Raw genomic sequence first — 16,087 nt, forward strand, 5'->3', positions numbered from 1 at the left:
GCAGCCACAAGGTCACCTCTCAATCTTCTCTTGCGGAGGCTGAAGAGGTCCAGATGCCCTAGTCTCTCCTCGTAGCGCTTGGCCTGCAAGCCCTTAACCATACAAGTGGCCCTTCTCTGGACCCTCTCCAGGTTATCCACATCCCTCTTGAAGTATAGCGCCCAAAACTGGGCACAGTACTCCAACTGCGGTCTGACCAGTGTCCGATAGAGGAGAAGTATCACCTCCTTGGTTTTGTTGTCATGCATCTGCTGATGCATGATAAAGTGGCATTAGCTTTGCTGATGACTTCATCACACTGACGACTCATGTTCATCTTGGAGTCCACTAGGACTCTGAGATCCCTTTCTGTTTCCATGCTACCGAGCAGGTTATTTCCTAGGCAGTAGATGTGCTGGACATTTTTCCTCCCTAAGTGCAGCACTTTGCATTTCTTCTTGTTAAATCGCATTCTGTTGTTTTCTGCCCATTTGTCCAACCTGTCCAGGTCTGCCTGTAGTTGTTCCCTGCCCTCCGGTGTGTCCACTTCTCCCCACAGTTTTGTATCATCCGCAAACTTGGATAGAGTACACTTCACTCCCTTGTCCAAGTCACTGATGAAGACATTTAAGGGTTTCGGTCCAAGGACTGAGCCCTGCGGGACCCCACTGCCCACATCCTTCCAGGTCGATACCAACCCATCTACCACCACTCTCTGGATACGACTCTCTACCCAATTTGCCACCCACCAGACTGTGTAATCATCCAAGTCACATCCTCTTAATTTGTTCACCACTATGGGGTGAGATACCATATCAAAGGCCTTCCTGAAGTCTAAGCAAACGATATCTACCCCTACTCCTGCATCCAGGTGTTTTGTAACCTGGTCATAAAAGGAGACTAGATTAGTCAGACATGATCTACCTGCTACGAACCTGTTCTGGTTTCCCCTCAGCATAATTTTTTCTGCTGGGCTCTCATATATATGAGCCTTAATAATCTTTTCCAAGACTTTGCCAAGGATGGAGGTGAGACTGACTGGCCTATAGTTACCTGGATCCTCCTTCCTCCCCTTCTTAAAAATAGGGACCACACTGGTCCTTTTCCAGTCCTCCGGGACCTGGCCCATGCACCATGAGTGCACATGGCAGCCTTATTGAAGGGGTCTTGATAAAGATTCTAGAAATTAAATTTTATCATTGTCAGAATAATACAGGGAATTTTTCACCTTGTTTTTCTTTGTCTGTAGTTGAAATGCCACTGGTATTCTCGATCATATTTTATGTATGAACACTTAAAAAGCTTACCCTAAAGGACAAATGAGAATTTTCTTTTGCCTTTTCAGATTATACTTCATATATTTTCACATAAAAACGTATTATAACAAGATTTAAAAGTGTTATATGTTTTATTGAGGCATTCCCCCACAGGGGGAAAGTAAAATATATTAACTTTTAACATGGTGGCTCTACCTTCCCACCCCATCTCCCTCCTCCACTTCCACCTCCTCCAATCCTTTTGTTGTTTGCTGAAAAACTTCTAACAGTTGAAAGGTAAGAATGTCAGCCAGAAAACTCTGATCGAATACAAAATAAAAGTTGTGCGCCAGGGTAATAAAAGCCAAGCATTCATCCCCCCATGGTAAGTCATCAAATGTGCTATGAATAGTCACAAGGAGGAGACTTAAGAAAAAAGTGTCCTAAGACTAATGTGATGAGCTTGTATTTCCAAGAGCCTTGTTGTGAATAAATTTTAGGTGGCTCCTGGAGCTCTTAACTCATGGGTTCCCCACACGTTAACACCTGAAAAATGGTCTAAACACACTTTAGGCAGCTTAAAGATATGCTACTCCAGGGCAGGTTTATCTCTGATCTGTTACCCAGCTTGTGCTCCATTAATGTGTGGCCACTCCTCAAAGGTGAGTTGCCCACGTTGCAGTCCTCCAGAATCCCAAGATGCAGTGTTCTTTCTCCCACCCTCCTCTTCTTTGTGGGCAAACTTTCCACCCCAACCTCTACTGCCCAGAGGGTGGTTCTGGCACCAAGCCAACTCCCCTTCTTGCCCCCAGGGGTATGACTTTCCCATCCCCAGAGGTGCAACCTTGTGCAAACAGCCTGCAGAGCACATGCCAATTAGCCAGTTTGAAGATGGGTCCAGGAGTAGGATCTAAGGGTCCCATTAACTCTTAACAGCTTCATGATCCTGCTCCCCCAACCCACCTCTCACACACCCCTACCTAGAGCCAGCATAAAAACCTATCCTGGCTCACCAGTCCTGTAATGCCAACTCACAGCTGCAGTCAGGCCCCTGCTCACCAACCCTCTAGTGGCAAGTCATTGCTGTGCAGGTGAGGGGACAGTCAAGGTTTGTTTGTTTTTTTAGTAGGGTTGAGCAAAGCTTGAGTCACTGATTCAATTCAACAGAGATTCAGCCGAATTTAGTGGCTGAATCTCCAAATCTAAGTCGAATCAGGAGACCCTTCAATCTCTCCAAATAAAATTGGGACCCTCCAAATTGATTCAGAGAGATTCAGCAATTCGGACAGAGACAGAGCTTTAATTTTTTTTCTACATACTGCAAGGTACCAAGCAACTTGTGAATGCTGCAGTGGTGGGGCGGATGGAGTGTCCCACAGGAGCACAGGCTGGGGGGCAGTACGCTCGGCAACAGACCCAGAAGTGGACCAGAAGCACTTCCGGTCCACTTCTGGGTCTGCTGGGGTGCGTGCAGGGGGACCCCACTGTACCACCCCCCCTGGCTTGACAACTGGTGCTTCCTGGGTCCAAGGGCACACCCAGGGGCCCCAGCACGCTACCCGGAGAACCCAGAAGTGGACTGGCAGTACTTCCAGGTTTGCTGCCAAGTATACCGGGGGCCCCCCATGCTCCTGTGGGACACTCCATCTGCCCCAGCATCGCAGCATTCATGAGCCATGCCTGGTACCTCGAGGTATGTAGAAAAAATATTTAAAGCTGTATCTATGGCCAAATCGCTGATTCTCTGAATCAGCATCAAATCTTCAGATTCTATCAGGGACAATGATCCAAATCTAATCGGGGACAGTGATCCAATTCAACGAATCAAATCACTGTCCCTGATTCAGGCCCAGTCAGAATCAAATAGGGCCCTGGTTTTTAACCTTAAGGTGTGACTGCCTTATACTTAAGCTATCACTAATACCAATCAACACTTGAGCAGATCAAAGCGTAACATGTATCAAGGCCCTGATTGTGCCAATTCCTTTTAAGCCAAGCAACCTGCTTTTCTTCTCCTTTTTGGTATGCAGGAACAAAGAACAATCTGCCTGCCAATAGGCAAGCACTGAAAGCAGCGAACCCTTCTGAGACAAAGAATACCTTTGCTTACCATTGCTTTTAAGGTATTCTGTACTTTGTAGGACTGCTCTGTTTGTGTATTTACCATTCCTGATGGTAACTTTACCTCCAAGTTCTCCTTGCATAGCTGTCCCTCGAGCATTCTGCTTTGAACTTTCAAGAAAATGAATGACTCCCTAATGGCTGAGAGGAGCAGTTCCAAGGAGGCAGGAAATACCACAAGCTAACCTGCAAACAATAACCCATGCAGTGGCTTAGGTTATGGAATCCCTTGCTTATACCCAAGGAATAAAAATAGTGCATAACAACTCAAACTTAGATTAATTCAACTGAAAGTCATTAGACATGGAGGATCAGCTACACCTTGCAAAGTCAGGGACAAGGAACGTTCCAAGCTATGCCACTGGCCGTGATTCAGGAAAAAGTAAGTGCCAGCTTACTTTCCCTTGACTTCAGTGAGACCCAAGGACATGAGCAGGTCTAAGTACATGAGTAATCCTATCCCTCTTCACTTAAGTAACCAAGCTTGCCCTTATAGACTTTGCAGAACTGAGATCTCTACCCTGACCACTGAAAGCAGCCTTAATACCCAATGGTGCTCAGGACTTATTCTATCAGTCATACAACAGTCTCTGAGGAGAACACTTGGCCGTTGCCCATGCTACTGTTGATCATGTCAAACCTTTCACTTCACATGCAATAAACCTACCTGGAGAGATCCTTCATTTCCAAACTTCCCATACACTTGCCTGACTGCTCTAACAGCAAGTTTCTCTTTCATCATTTACCAAGAAATGCGATTTTCAACAGGTTCTCAGCAGTGAGACACCACCTGGCTCTTTGATATAACCTCTTTGATTGTAATTCATATTAAGCCTAACATGCTAGCATGGTGTTTTTTTACTGGTTGGGACACAATTTTTGCACTTGCAAAATCTCTCTTTAAAAGCTTCAGTTGAAATGTTCCAGTAGGATACAGTAAGGTAGAAGGGAATTCTATCCACTTTTTTGCAGTTCATTAACCCCAAATAGGTTGTCCTTATTTACTTTTCTAGATGTTACTAAAGTCCATATTTAATTTTTTAGATGCAGCTAAACTGTTAATATTCCAAACGTGAAGACATGCCCAACTTATCCTTCAAACAGTGTTTATCAACTGTACCTGACTGGTGATATGGATAGAATAATAAACCATTCGGTGTCTATTTCACCATTTCGTCCCATTTTTAAAAGGGGAAGAATCACTGAGGCAAAGAATAAATGACATGCCCCACAGTTCCTGAGTATGTCACTGGCTGAGCTGAGCCTAGAACCAGTCTGCCTTTTTCTTCAACCTGTTCCCTTTCACCTTTATCTTGACAAAATACTCTAAAAACTGCAAGGATGCATTCAGTCTGATGGACTGAACTGTATTTAAAAAAATTAAACATAATTTTAACACATCTTTAAAAACATGGCTAAAAGGTGAGCCTAGGTAGGTCATAAAAGACTACATGTGTGGGAGGAGGGGGAGAACGATTAATATTCTTGGAGTTTTCCCTTAGTATGCATAAAAGCCAGCACAAAGGCACTAATAACCTCTTCAGGCAGAGTATATTTTCCCTTGGGGATAATAGCTCAAGGATAGAGAAAATTTTTACATTATATAGGAACATTATCTTTCTTGTATGAAAACTAACAATTTCAGCTCTTTCATGCAGAACTAAGCTACCTTAATCTTACCTGTACACTCGCACCTGTGCCAGAGCAATGTAGAAATGCCAGCAAAATGCATTTCAAGGATTCTATCTTAAGCCTCCCCATTTGCACTTAATTTGCTTCATCACATAGGGATAGGAATTAAAGGCCTTCACTACAGTTTAGGCAGCTTGCCAATACCTATTTTATAGCAATAAAATATGTACAAATTAAGGAATCTCATGTGGAAAATTCATTCAACAGCCTCAAAAGCCAAATGAATGGTAATTACTTTGAACACAATGTGGTGGCAATCAAGCAAGATTGGATCATGCTTTTAAATGTATGTCTAAATTTTTAAGAACTAAGATAATTATGAATTATGAAAATAACTCAGACAATGCCACAGCAAAGCTGCTGTTTGTGAAACAAGGAAGGGATATTCTTTGAGGAGCCGAGAGGGGAATATTTCAGCACCTGCATAGTGATAATCAGATGCAGTCACTAAGTGCGGGGCTGACTTTTTTTTTTTTGGCTGGGGGGGGGCGGGGTTGCTTCTTAGCCCTTCTTATAGATGACAGGTTTACCAGTAGATGACTACTTTGAGGGAAAAGGGCAACCTTTATAAATAATATTCACGAATAAAAAGGACCTGTGCTGCCTCACAGAAGTAGGGGTAAGTTCAGTTCATATTCACACGTCATGATGTGAAATGCAAATATGCCAGCTTAGCTCTCTGTGGGTTTCACTGAATCTTGAACCCAAGCTTAATGTTCATCCATTTACGCATCACTGAGTGAATAAATACAAAATGGGTTCAATTCTTAAGGGTAAAGCTGAACGGATTTAGAGCAATATATACATTTGCTGTTCGTGCACTTGGCAAATACTGCTGTAGCTTTGTTCTTTTCTGGAGTGATCCCTGGGAAGGCTTTTAAAGCAGGAGTGGAAGTGACAAAACTGCATTAGGTTAAAAAACTAAGATTATGCAGGATTAACAAAAAAAAAATGAAACTCTGTAAGGAAGTTTAAAAATGACTTTTGCTATTTTAAATATTTGTCAGGGTCTGTTACATTTTCTTAGTGTTTTGTGTATGTACTTCTTTATTTATCCAACCCCCATCCCTATGGATAGGGCCTGGTTTAAATTGCAATTTCACATTTTTGTGAAAATCATCAAATTAAGGGACTTTCATGACGAATGCAATTTGCAATGAAATGCCATGAATATGGCCACTTGCTGGGGAGTTCCCCAGAAAGTGGCCGTATTCATGGCATTTTGTTGAAACAGCCCACATGTGTGCAATGCCACCTCCGCTCCAGCCCCCCTTGCCTCCCTCACAATCCTTTATCTCCCCTCTCCCATGCCGGCCACAGCAGTGCTGACAGACGGGGTAGGGGGAAACCCAACACTTTACCACCAGAGGAATTGCATCAGTTTGACCCAGCTCCCTAACATCTGTATAGCTTGCACACTTTAGTGAGGATTTTTGGAGCTTTTATGTAATAGATATAAGCAGCAAAAAGCCCCACTGAAGCACATGTGCTATAAAGACACTGAGCGAACCAGGTCAAACTGATGCGATTCCTCTTCTGGGAGCATGTTGCACTTGGAGCAGGAGTGCACAGAGCTGAAAGTAAAGCACTTCCCCCCGCCTCCAACATCTATAAGCACCCCCCTTCCCCCAGCTGGCCCTGGGGGCTGGGTTCAGCCAGCCAGATGGCCCTAAACCTGCCCTCTCAGCCAATCAGGAGGCATGGTGGGGGAGGTGGAGGGAGGGCGCAAAAATGTCAGCTTCTGCCACAATCAAGCCATGATATTCGGGAGCTGGACCTGCAGTTTAAACCAGGCCCTATCCATATACTACACTCTTGGACGATGGGACTATTGCTGTGCATGACTTTGGTGAGGCTTCGGTGAGTCTATTCTTGGAACATGGTGCCCAGTTCTGGTATCCATGCTTTAAAGAGGAGGCAATTCATTGGCAAGTCTTTGGTAAAGAAAAGGCTACAAGAGTAAATCCAAGTTGGGAAAAACTGCCTCATGATAATAGGCTAAGGAGGTTCAGTCTTTTTGGCTTACCACAAGGAGGTTAAGAGGCAACCTGATTAAAATCTCTAAAGCAGAAGTGATGGCATAGATTGCTTTGATCTAGCAGGTAAAGGCATAAGGCTCAGTGTTTGGAAGCTGAAACTAGACAAGTGAGAAAGGTGCAAATTGTTCCCCTGGCTGGTGATTACCCAGACTTACCTAGAGATGTGGTCAAGTTTCTGTCACTCAAAGACTTTAAGACCAAATGCCTTGCCAAGATATATGCTACAGTTCAACCAGATGTTACAGCCATGATGCAGGAATCACTTGGTGACAATCTCTGACTTCAGTTATTCAGCAGGTCAGGCTAAGTGATCATGACAATTCTTTGCACCATAAGCTCTATGAACATATGATTTGGTCAAACGAAGCATGCAGAAAATGAAATTTTACAAGTGCTATGCTGGGTTTGTGAGGATGTGTATCTTGTGCCATGCTCCTTCTAGATAATGCCATCACTCCCCAAAGGCCACAAGGATGGGCAAGAGTTCACAATCCAGGATCTTGTAGTTCTGTTCCACTGGGGTAAATTAAAGTGAAAAGAAAGCACGGGGGTGTAAGGTCTGTTCTGGGCCCTGGAACCTAGGATGCTGCTAGATGCATCTGTTTAAACCACAAATAGTGGGCCAGGATCTGGATGACTGATCATAAGAGCTGAGGTGAAGGCCTGTTTTAGGTGTTTGACTGCATGCTGGGCCTCTCTGGATGATTAAAACTGGGTGTTCTTCTACAATAGCATAGTGAACGGACTTACTACCTGCACAAAATTGGCAATAAACCTGCAGTAAAAGTTCCCAAACCCCGGGGCGCCTTGAAGTTCCTTGACATTCCAGGGGGCCTGTCACTCACAGACCTTCTGGGGGTCCATTTTCAGGCCTTCAGGGGATAAAACAAATCCGAGGAACTCTATTGTTGTTCAGTCGAATGCAGATTTCTCTAATTTTGCAAAAAGGCCATGTTAGCACAGTCTTTCCAGCACTGTTTGGACACGTGTTGAATGTTGGTTAGTGTCCTCCAAGAAGATTAGTAAGTTGTCAAGGTAGGCAGCTGCAAACTGGCCCAGTAGGTCTCCCAGTATGTTGTTAATGAAGTGTTGGAAAGCAGCTGGAGCATTTGTGAGCCCAAAGGGCATGAATATGTACTCAAAGTGTCCATACTGGTTTCCAAAAGCGGCGTTCCACTCATCCCCAGCATGGATTCACACCATGTTATAGGCTCCCCAAAGATCAAGTTTAGTGAAGATGCATGCCATTTTCAGCTGATCTCACAGTTCAAGGATGAGGGGTAGAGGGTACTGATTGCAAATGGTCATCTGCTTCAGTGCCCGATAATGCATGCATGGGCGGAGACGCCTGTCCTTCTTTTTAGTGAACAGGATGGGGGCTCCTGCAAGTGAGATGGACCTGCATATGAAGCCCTGGACGAGGTTCTCTTCTAGGTACTTCCAGAGAGCAGCAAGTTTGGGCTCCAACACAGCATAAATGCATCCCACTGGGATTTTTGCACTCGGCTGCAGATTGATGGGGCAATCATAGTCTCAATGCAAAGGAAGAATTTTTCTTCTCAAAGATCCACAAATTCCTGATATTTTCCGGGTAGCTTGCTTTTGGATTCTGGAGATGGTGCCTTTTGTGGGGTCACAGCAGGCAGGCCTCCAGCTTGGACTGTAGCGTGGTTTATCCCCCAGGATTTCCAACAGTGTTGCCGGCAGTAGTCTTGAGTTCAAATGGACTTCCCAGGGGGTCCACCTGATCAGTGGGCTGTGGGGTGAGCCATCTATGGTCTCTATTGTTTTGGGTTTGTGTTGCTGCCTTAGTAGGATTTATTAACTTAGTGCTGCAGTCTCATCTATGAAATTGCTCATGGGTCCACTGTCCAGCAGAGTGGTCAACATGGGGAATAAGTGCATCTGCCCCAGGACTCAGAGGTGGGCAGATGACAACAGTTGCTGGTTCTGTGGGCTGGGTATACTGCAAACTTCACGTACCATGGATGCTTTAGGGACTCTGGATGACCTCAAGTCAGTCTTCTTCATTAGGCCCAAGATCATTAATTTACCACGACTCCCTCTCTGGGGCCATGTGGCATGCTCTTGCCCTGGAGCTCCACCTTAGCAACACAGGTCCAGCCACTGGTGCTGTTCCTGTTGTTTTGGCAGAGAGAGCCCGAGCCCTCCACCTACTAGCATCATATTGGAAGGGATCATAGCAGAGGGAGGCCCTGGAGGGGGCAAGGCATCTTTCTTTTCCTCTCTGTTCCCAGAGGCAAAGGCCAGTCTGGGTGGTCATATCCATGAATGCATCAAATTGTGAGGGTGGCTCCACACCAGCCAATTTATCCTAAATTTCCTCCTGCAGACCCCAGCAGAAATAATAGAGTTGGGCTGCCTCATTCCACTCAGCGTCTGCTGCGTAACAGCCAAAGAAGGATGCATAACCCACAACAGAACTTGCCCCTTGATGCAGAGACTACAGCACTATCCCCCACTGTCTGATCCAGGTGAGGATCTCCAAACGTGGTCACAAATGCCTCGAGGAATGGTCTCCAATCCTGAAGGACTAAACTATCACACTCCACCAAGAGTGTGGCCCAGTTCAGGGCATCTCCTGTTAAAAGGCTAACTGCTCGGCTCACCCTTGCTGAGCTGAGTCTTGGGAGTAGAGCTTGGGTTGGGCTACAAACAATACGCAGCATTGGACAAGGAACACGTGGAAGCACAGCCGGCCACTGTTGGATTTCTCTGGGAATGGGAGGGGTAAGTGGCGGTCAGGCAGAGCGCAGGGTCAGGAGACTAGTTCAGTCAGGTATCCAGGAAATCAGACCAGAATTGGGTCAGGGTATCCAGGAAATCAAACCAAACTCAGGGTCCATGGGCAAGCCAGCTCAGGTATACAGGGAGTCTGTCAAGAAGTAGTAGCACCACAAGCCATAGGTGCAGCAGCCTAGATACAGAGTTAAACCTCTTTCCTTGGATGCATCCTCTTCTGGATCAGGGGTTTATATGGGAAGGGGTGAGGGGTCAGGTGGCCCTGGCTGGTCACTCTAGTAAGTGTGTGGCAAGGCCAGGTGGAGGGTTTTGGCCACCTGTGTCTGCCTTGATGCTCTGTTGAGGAGGCGGTAGACCAGGATAAGCAGCCATGCCGGGCAGGCTGAGGCCCCAGATTCAAGGCCACAGCCTAACAACAAGGTAATTTGGACCTATAATTCTCACGGAAAGCCAATGGCCGCTAAGCTCCAGATACCCATGTGTAACTAGGACACAATCTCCCCACAAATTGCTCCAGCACTCAACTACACACCCATTGCAGGGCAAACAGTTTGGCCAATATTTTACTGTGCAGTCAAACAACTGGTGTATGAACCTCAAAAGATGCTGGGAGTGTAGGTTTGGCTGGCATATACATATTCACAAGGTGGGCTATTTAGCCCAATCTGCCTTAAGCCTTTAAGACTTTGCTGGGAATCTCTGAATGCAGACTTCTCCCATGGTGTCTCTTCTACCTCTTCTTTTAGCTCAGGACAGACTGACTGTGACACTTTAATCATAATAATTTAGTTGTGCAATTGGTATTTTTCTAAGATATTTTGGCTTTGCTGGAAATCAGATAGTGGGGTAGGCAAACCCTGCTCAAGATAAAGATTACTGGCAATTGATTAAGATGGCCACTTTCTGAAAAGATATGAAATAAAGGGAATTTATTACTTAATCTGCTGTGCTGATGGCTCTCTCGCTACTTCTGGGTAATGGTAGCTCTGCACCAGAGCTTTTTGTCGGCTCTTTGTCAAGCAGCCAGGTACCAAACTGCACAGAGTCAGTTAGCTCCCCTGTCCTTTCCAGTTACAAGTAGCGTGTACACAAGCATATCCGAACAGAGAACGGGAAAGAGGTGTAGGTTTAAATGCTTTTAATTGAAATACCGTTTCTTACAACATGTTTGCTTATTAGGTCATCTAGAAATCCTGCGACCCCCCCGTACAATGAAAGTCCTTCTTGTGATTTTAGTACTTAGGGTCTGATACTGAATGCTGCTTCACACCGGGAGATCCCATCCCACAAAGCAGCCTGGAGAATGGGGCATGACAGTGCAGAGAACCCAACAATTAGAAGATTTATACAACTCTGTGACTCAGCCTTCAGTCCTAACAGCAAAGCTCACACACTGCGTGGGGAATATGCCCTTTTACATGAAATAACGCAGGAAATCTCAGGCTGAAAAAAAGCCAGGCCCGAATATCTCTTCCCTTTTAATTCAGTATTTCAGCTCTTCAACACATCCTTCCTAAACAGTACTTTCCAAAAATCTTTTCACAGTTTGGTGGTTACTTCCTGCTCAAGAGGAAATGGTTTGAGATCTTTCAGAAAGTATTATGCACGTGCAATATGTAAGGGGAAGTGCCGCAATTTCTCATGTAGAACATGGGCTGGAAGAAGATGTGCACCTTGTTTTTGAAAGGCAGAAGAAAGAAAACAAGATTTTTCCTTGTAGGAAGTAACTGAGTAGCAGCAGCCAGAGAGCCGAGCTTACTCGTTGTCTGATCCCTGGGGATCCCTGCGGATTTTACTTTCATTCATGTCAGCCAGAAGCTTAAGTAGCAGAAACTATTGTTACCATATTTCCTCATTTATAATGCGCCCTCTAATTTCCCTCAGATGGTTTTAGAAAAACGCAGTGCTGCATGCAAGAAAAGAAAGTATTTAAGAGCAATTGGGCATGTCCACACAAGACGTTTTTCTGCGCAGCAGGCAGATCTACTCCAGCTCAAATTGAGCCGGGGCATATTCACTCACATTAACTGCATGTGTAGGCATGCCCACAATGTTGTAATAATAAATTCCTTGCTGAGCTACAGTGTGTTATGGCAGGATAGGACAACTTGAGCATGCTATACAATACTGTGTGATAAACCTTAATAAAGTGGCCACCAGTCTTTTCCTAGTAATTAGAAGCCAACATAGGAAAGGATTCAAAATTCCCCTGCTCTTTTATGCATTGGGGAGGTCAGGGTACAGGGAGACAATGCGACTACAGAACAAAATGGATTGTGATAGTCATTGAAAAAGGCCAACACTGCCACAGGAACAATTACACTGGCCTAAAAACTGAGTTTGCCTAAGTTGTCTCGTGCATCTTCCAACATCAGCAACTCCCCATAGCCAAGGCCCTTACTTGGATCTGTTAACAACTGTGTTATGCCATCAGGTTTAATGGACATAAAAGAATGAAGTTGAACATTATTTTTTGCTAATGGATTCTCAATTATTTGCCAAGGAAACTTCATTAACACAGATAACAGCATGGCAAGGCCCATGCTCCAACATTTATTAATGTGGGTAAGTTAGAGCACTCACCCATTTTGAAAACAATCCATTTTCTGTGCTCCTACAAGAGCTGACAATATCTTGGCTTGCTGCACCCTCAGGCCATCTTTTATGAATGCCACTGTATTCAACAATGGATGAAAGGGATGAAAATAAATTTAGGGAAACAGGTCACATTTGCGAGCCCCTCCTCCTCACCCTTTTTGCTATTTGTTGAGTGACTTAAGCTTCACCGAGATTTTCCACAGACTAACTTCCTAGCTTAATACACAACTGTCTGTCAACACGTAGGATGAATACAGACAGTTATTACCAATTGACGGGGCAACTACTAGATGAATTGGCTCAAAGGTGCCTTTCATTCTAACTATTACTCGTGCTAAAAACAAGTTCACACCGATTGCCACAAACTGGAGGTTGAAGGTAGCTTTGACTGACACTTCTACAACCTTATACTGACAAACTCTGCCCAGATAACACAAAGGATTTATCTGGTGGATGAATTACTTTCATATACTATCCACCATTAGAAGGCTTGGGGAAAACAATTCATTACACTGGACTGAAATTTTTCATTCAAAAGCTTATTCAACACTTTGCCTATGTAAAATGGTCTCTTCTTTCAAAATCTATAATGTAGTTTTGCTTCAATTGCTTAATTTTTTTTTTCCACTGGAATAAAATTTGTAAATTTTAAAGCTGTCATAGCTGAAGGTTTCTTGCTTTCTTTCTTGCTTGCTTTCTTTCCCATAACCCAACCCTGCAGTGCAGGCTACCAAGCCTTGCTTCTAGCAGCCTTGTTGACTCCCTCCTCCGGTCACATACCAGCTGGCTGGGACACCTCCTCGACATGACTTGGTCAGACTGATTGTCAGCCAAGGCTCTTGCTGCCCACTTGGCCATGCGCTCGGTCCCCTGCTTCCTGGGGGACGTGCAGACCACTCTCCCAGCAGATGCGGCAGCTGCCCTGGAGGACCACCTCCAGGCACAGAGAGCCCTCCCCAGTGCGGATGTCCCGGGCGAGCCTTTTCCACCACTGCCCGTTGTCCCGGTTGTGGACGGTGACCTGAGTGGTAGGCCTGGCACCTTGTTGGCTCTTCCCGTGCCTCCTGACAGCAGCACCGGCATCCACTTCGATGCGCTCCCCCGGAAGGCCCTGTATCTGTGAATCTGTGAGTGATTCCCATTCGCCATGCCCGCATCCTTGCTACCCGGCTCGACAGGGTGTGGTGGAGGCATGTAGCAGTACTGGCGCTCATGCCAGCCCACCCTGTGTGGCACATGCTTTATAAACCCCCCGTCTCCAAAAAAGACCGGTGACCTCCAGTGGTGGTTGCTACATGGGATACTGGCCACCGGCACTCTCATCCACCGGAGACTCAGCTGTGTCAGCAGCCTGCCCCTTTTGCCCAGGGGGTGTCATCTGTCTGGCCAACTTCTTACTCGGCCAGGCTAAGATGGCCATCCTCAAGAGCCGCAGGAACCGGCTCGCCAGGGTTGACTCAGACAACGCCCTGCAGCTCTTCCAGTTTTTGGTGCGGGCACGCCTGTCATTGGAGTTTGAGCATGCGATCCTCCAGTGGACGGTGCCCGCCGTCCAGGCATGCTGGGCAGCTCAGCGGGTGCTCTGCAGTGTTGAGGGTGGCCGTTTAGTCCTCGCACTGTGATACTGCCCTTTTCCAGGGTACAGGCAGGGGTCTCAGCAGGCTGATGTACTGGATTTTTTTATTTTTAAGGCCTTGCAGGCTGAAGCCCCAGTCTCCATCTGTTGTACCCGGGCCCCTGCATGGGCGGTGTTTTATTTCTTTGTTGAATTGTTACCCCCCCTTCTCTCCTTAATAAACCTTTAAAAAAAGTCAAAAGTCTCTCTCTCCTTCTTTCTTTCGCTCTCTCTTTTTCTTTCTCTCTGTCTCTTGACCACAATGGCAGAAAAATGAATGGAAATGTAAGAGCTATGGGGATTTTTCACCAGCTTTCTTCTGACTTCTGTCATGGAGGGCATTTTGTATTTCTTATCCTTATATTGAGAGTTTGCATCCCTTTTGTCCACACCATATCATAGGATATAGTTATTAAGAATATTGTCATATTTCCTTGTAGCAAAAGAACAACAACAATAATAATAATGCCAACTCTGAAATTCCTATTTCTGACAGGAAACATTTGAAAAAAATAATTTCTGGAAGAAAGCTCTGATCTAATGTGGGTACTATTCAATTCCCCAAATTTGGCATCTTTATTAAACTTAATTTACCCAGGGAAGCCCATTCCTGTTTAAAAATCCCCATTACCTAAGCAGTTATCACTCACTCAAGTTTCTGAAGCTGCCAAATAAGTGTTCTATGAAATAAAGAAAAAAGACAAGCATAACACTGAAGACATTATCTTAAAATGCCCACAAATGCCTCTTTGCAGCATATTAAATGTGGCAGACAATGCTATGACCATAAAAAAAAAGGCCAAAGAGCTTGTAAAGGTAATATTTGCTTCACTGTTAAGAGATGAGCAGCTAAGCGGAGTCCTGATATTCTGCTCTGTGTGTGTTTGTTTTATTTTAATTTATACAGCTTTGCATTTCACTCAGTAGATACCAAAATTGATTCTGCCTACTTCAGGCTAAATGTGTGAAAATGCTGACTGACAGAATCACCTAAGGGTAATAAATCTGCCAAGTGTTTTGTTAAACAGCTATTCAACTTTGAAATGTATCCCCAAGTACTAGAATAACAATAGGCTAGTGTAATGTATGGTGCATTAATTATATAGTTGACAAGAAAATTACCCTTCAAATCAACATTAGTAAAAACTTTACTACATGTTTTTTTGCTCTGCTGTTAAATATATTGCTCAGTGTAACCACCCAGAAGTTTTGCTCACCTCTCTTTTCAATGTTAACCAGCACAATAAGCATCTCTGGGTGATTGACTCTGGTGTTTTACCAAGTGCAGTTTGCCACACACCTTAAATTTATTATAGTGGTCACATGCTCGGAGAAGCTTTTCTTTTTTTTTTTTTTTTTTTTTTTTTTTTCCCGGCCCTGGTTTTTTTTTTTTTTTTTTTCCCCCCTCTTTTTTTTTTTTTTTTTTTCCCCCCTCTTTTTTTTTTTTTTTTTTTCCCCCCTCTTTTTTTTTTTTTTTTTTTCCCGGCCCTGGTTTTTTTTTTTTTTTTTTTTTTTTTTTTTTTTTTACCGGTCCTGGCTATTTTTAGTTAATTTTTCTGATTAACCATAGGAATTGCTTGAATTTGTGAAATATATTTAAATCCTACAATTCTTACTGTTGATGGCTGAATATCAGCCTGGAAACACAGCCTCAGCATTTGAAACGCTACCCCCCGCCCCACTACTGAAAGGATGAGAAACATCAGGGCTCAGCAGTAATACAAAGATATTGTAAACCAGCATGGGAAGATTAAAAAAAACACGGAGTGAATACATTCTGCCAAGCACTGAACAAGTTGCATGGTTTCTTTAGGCAAAAGTATTTCTTTTCATCCTCAGCTTGCCAAAAAGGCGGCGTACGCCCGGTGGAAGGGGGGTGAAATCTCCAAAGAGGAGTATACCTCCTCTGCTCGGGCCTGTAGGCGAGCTGTTAGGAAGGCCAAGGCGGACATAGAGCTCGGACTAGCGTCCAAGATTAAGGATAACAAAAAGTCCTTTTTCAAATATATTGGGAGGATGAAGAA

The sequence above is a fragment of the Gavialis gangeticus genome, unplaced genomic scaffold (assembly GCF_001723915.1).
Source record: "Gavialis gangeticus isolate Ggan-Ray unplaced genomic scaffold, GavGan_comp1, whole genome shotgun sequence".
In the NCBI taxonomy this organism is placed as follows: Eukaryota; Metazoa; Chordata; order Crocodylia; family Gavialidae; genus Gavialis; species Gavialis gangeticus.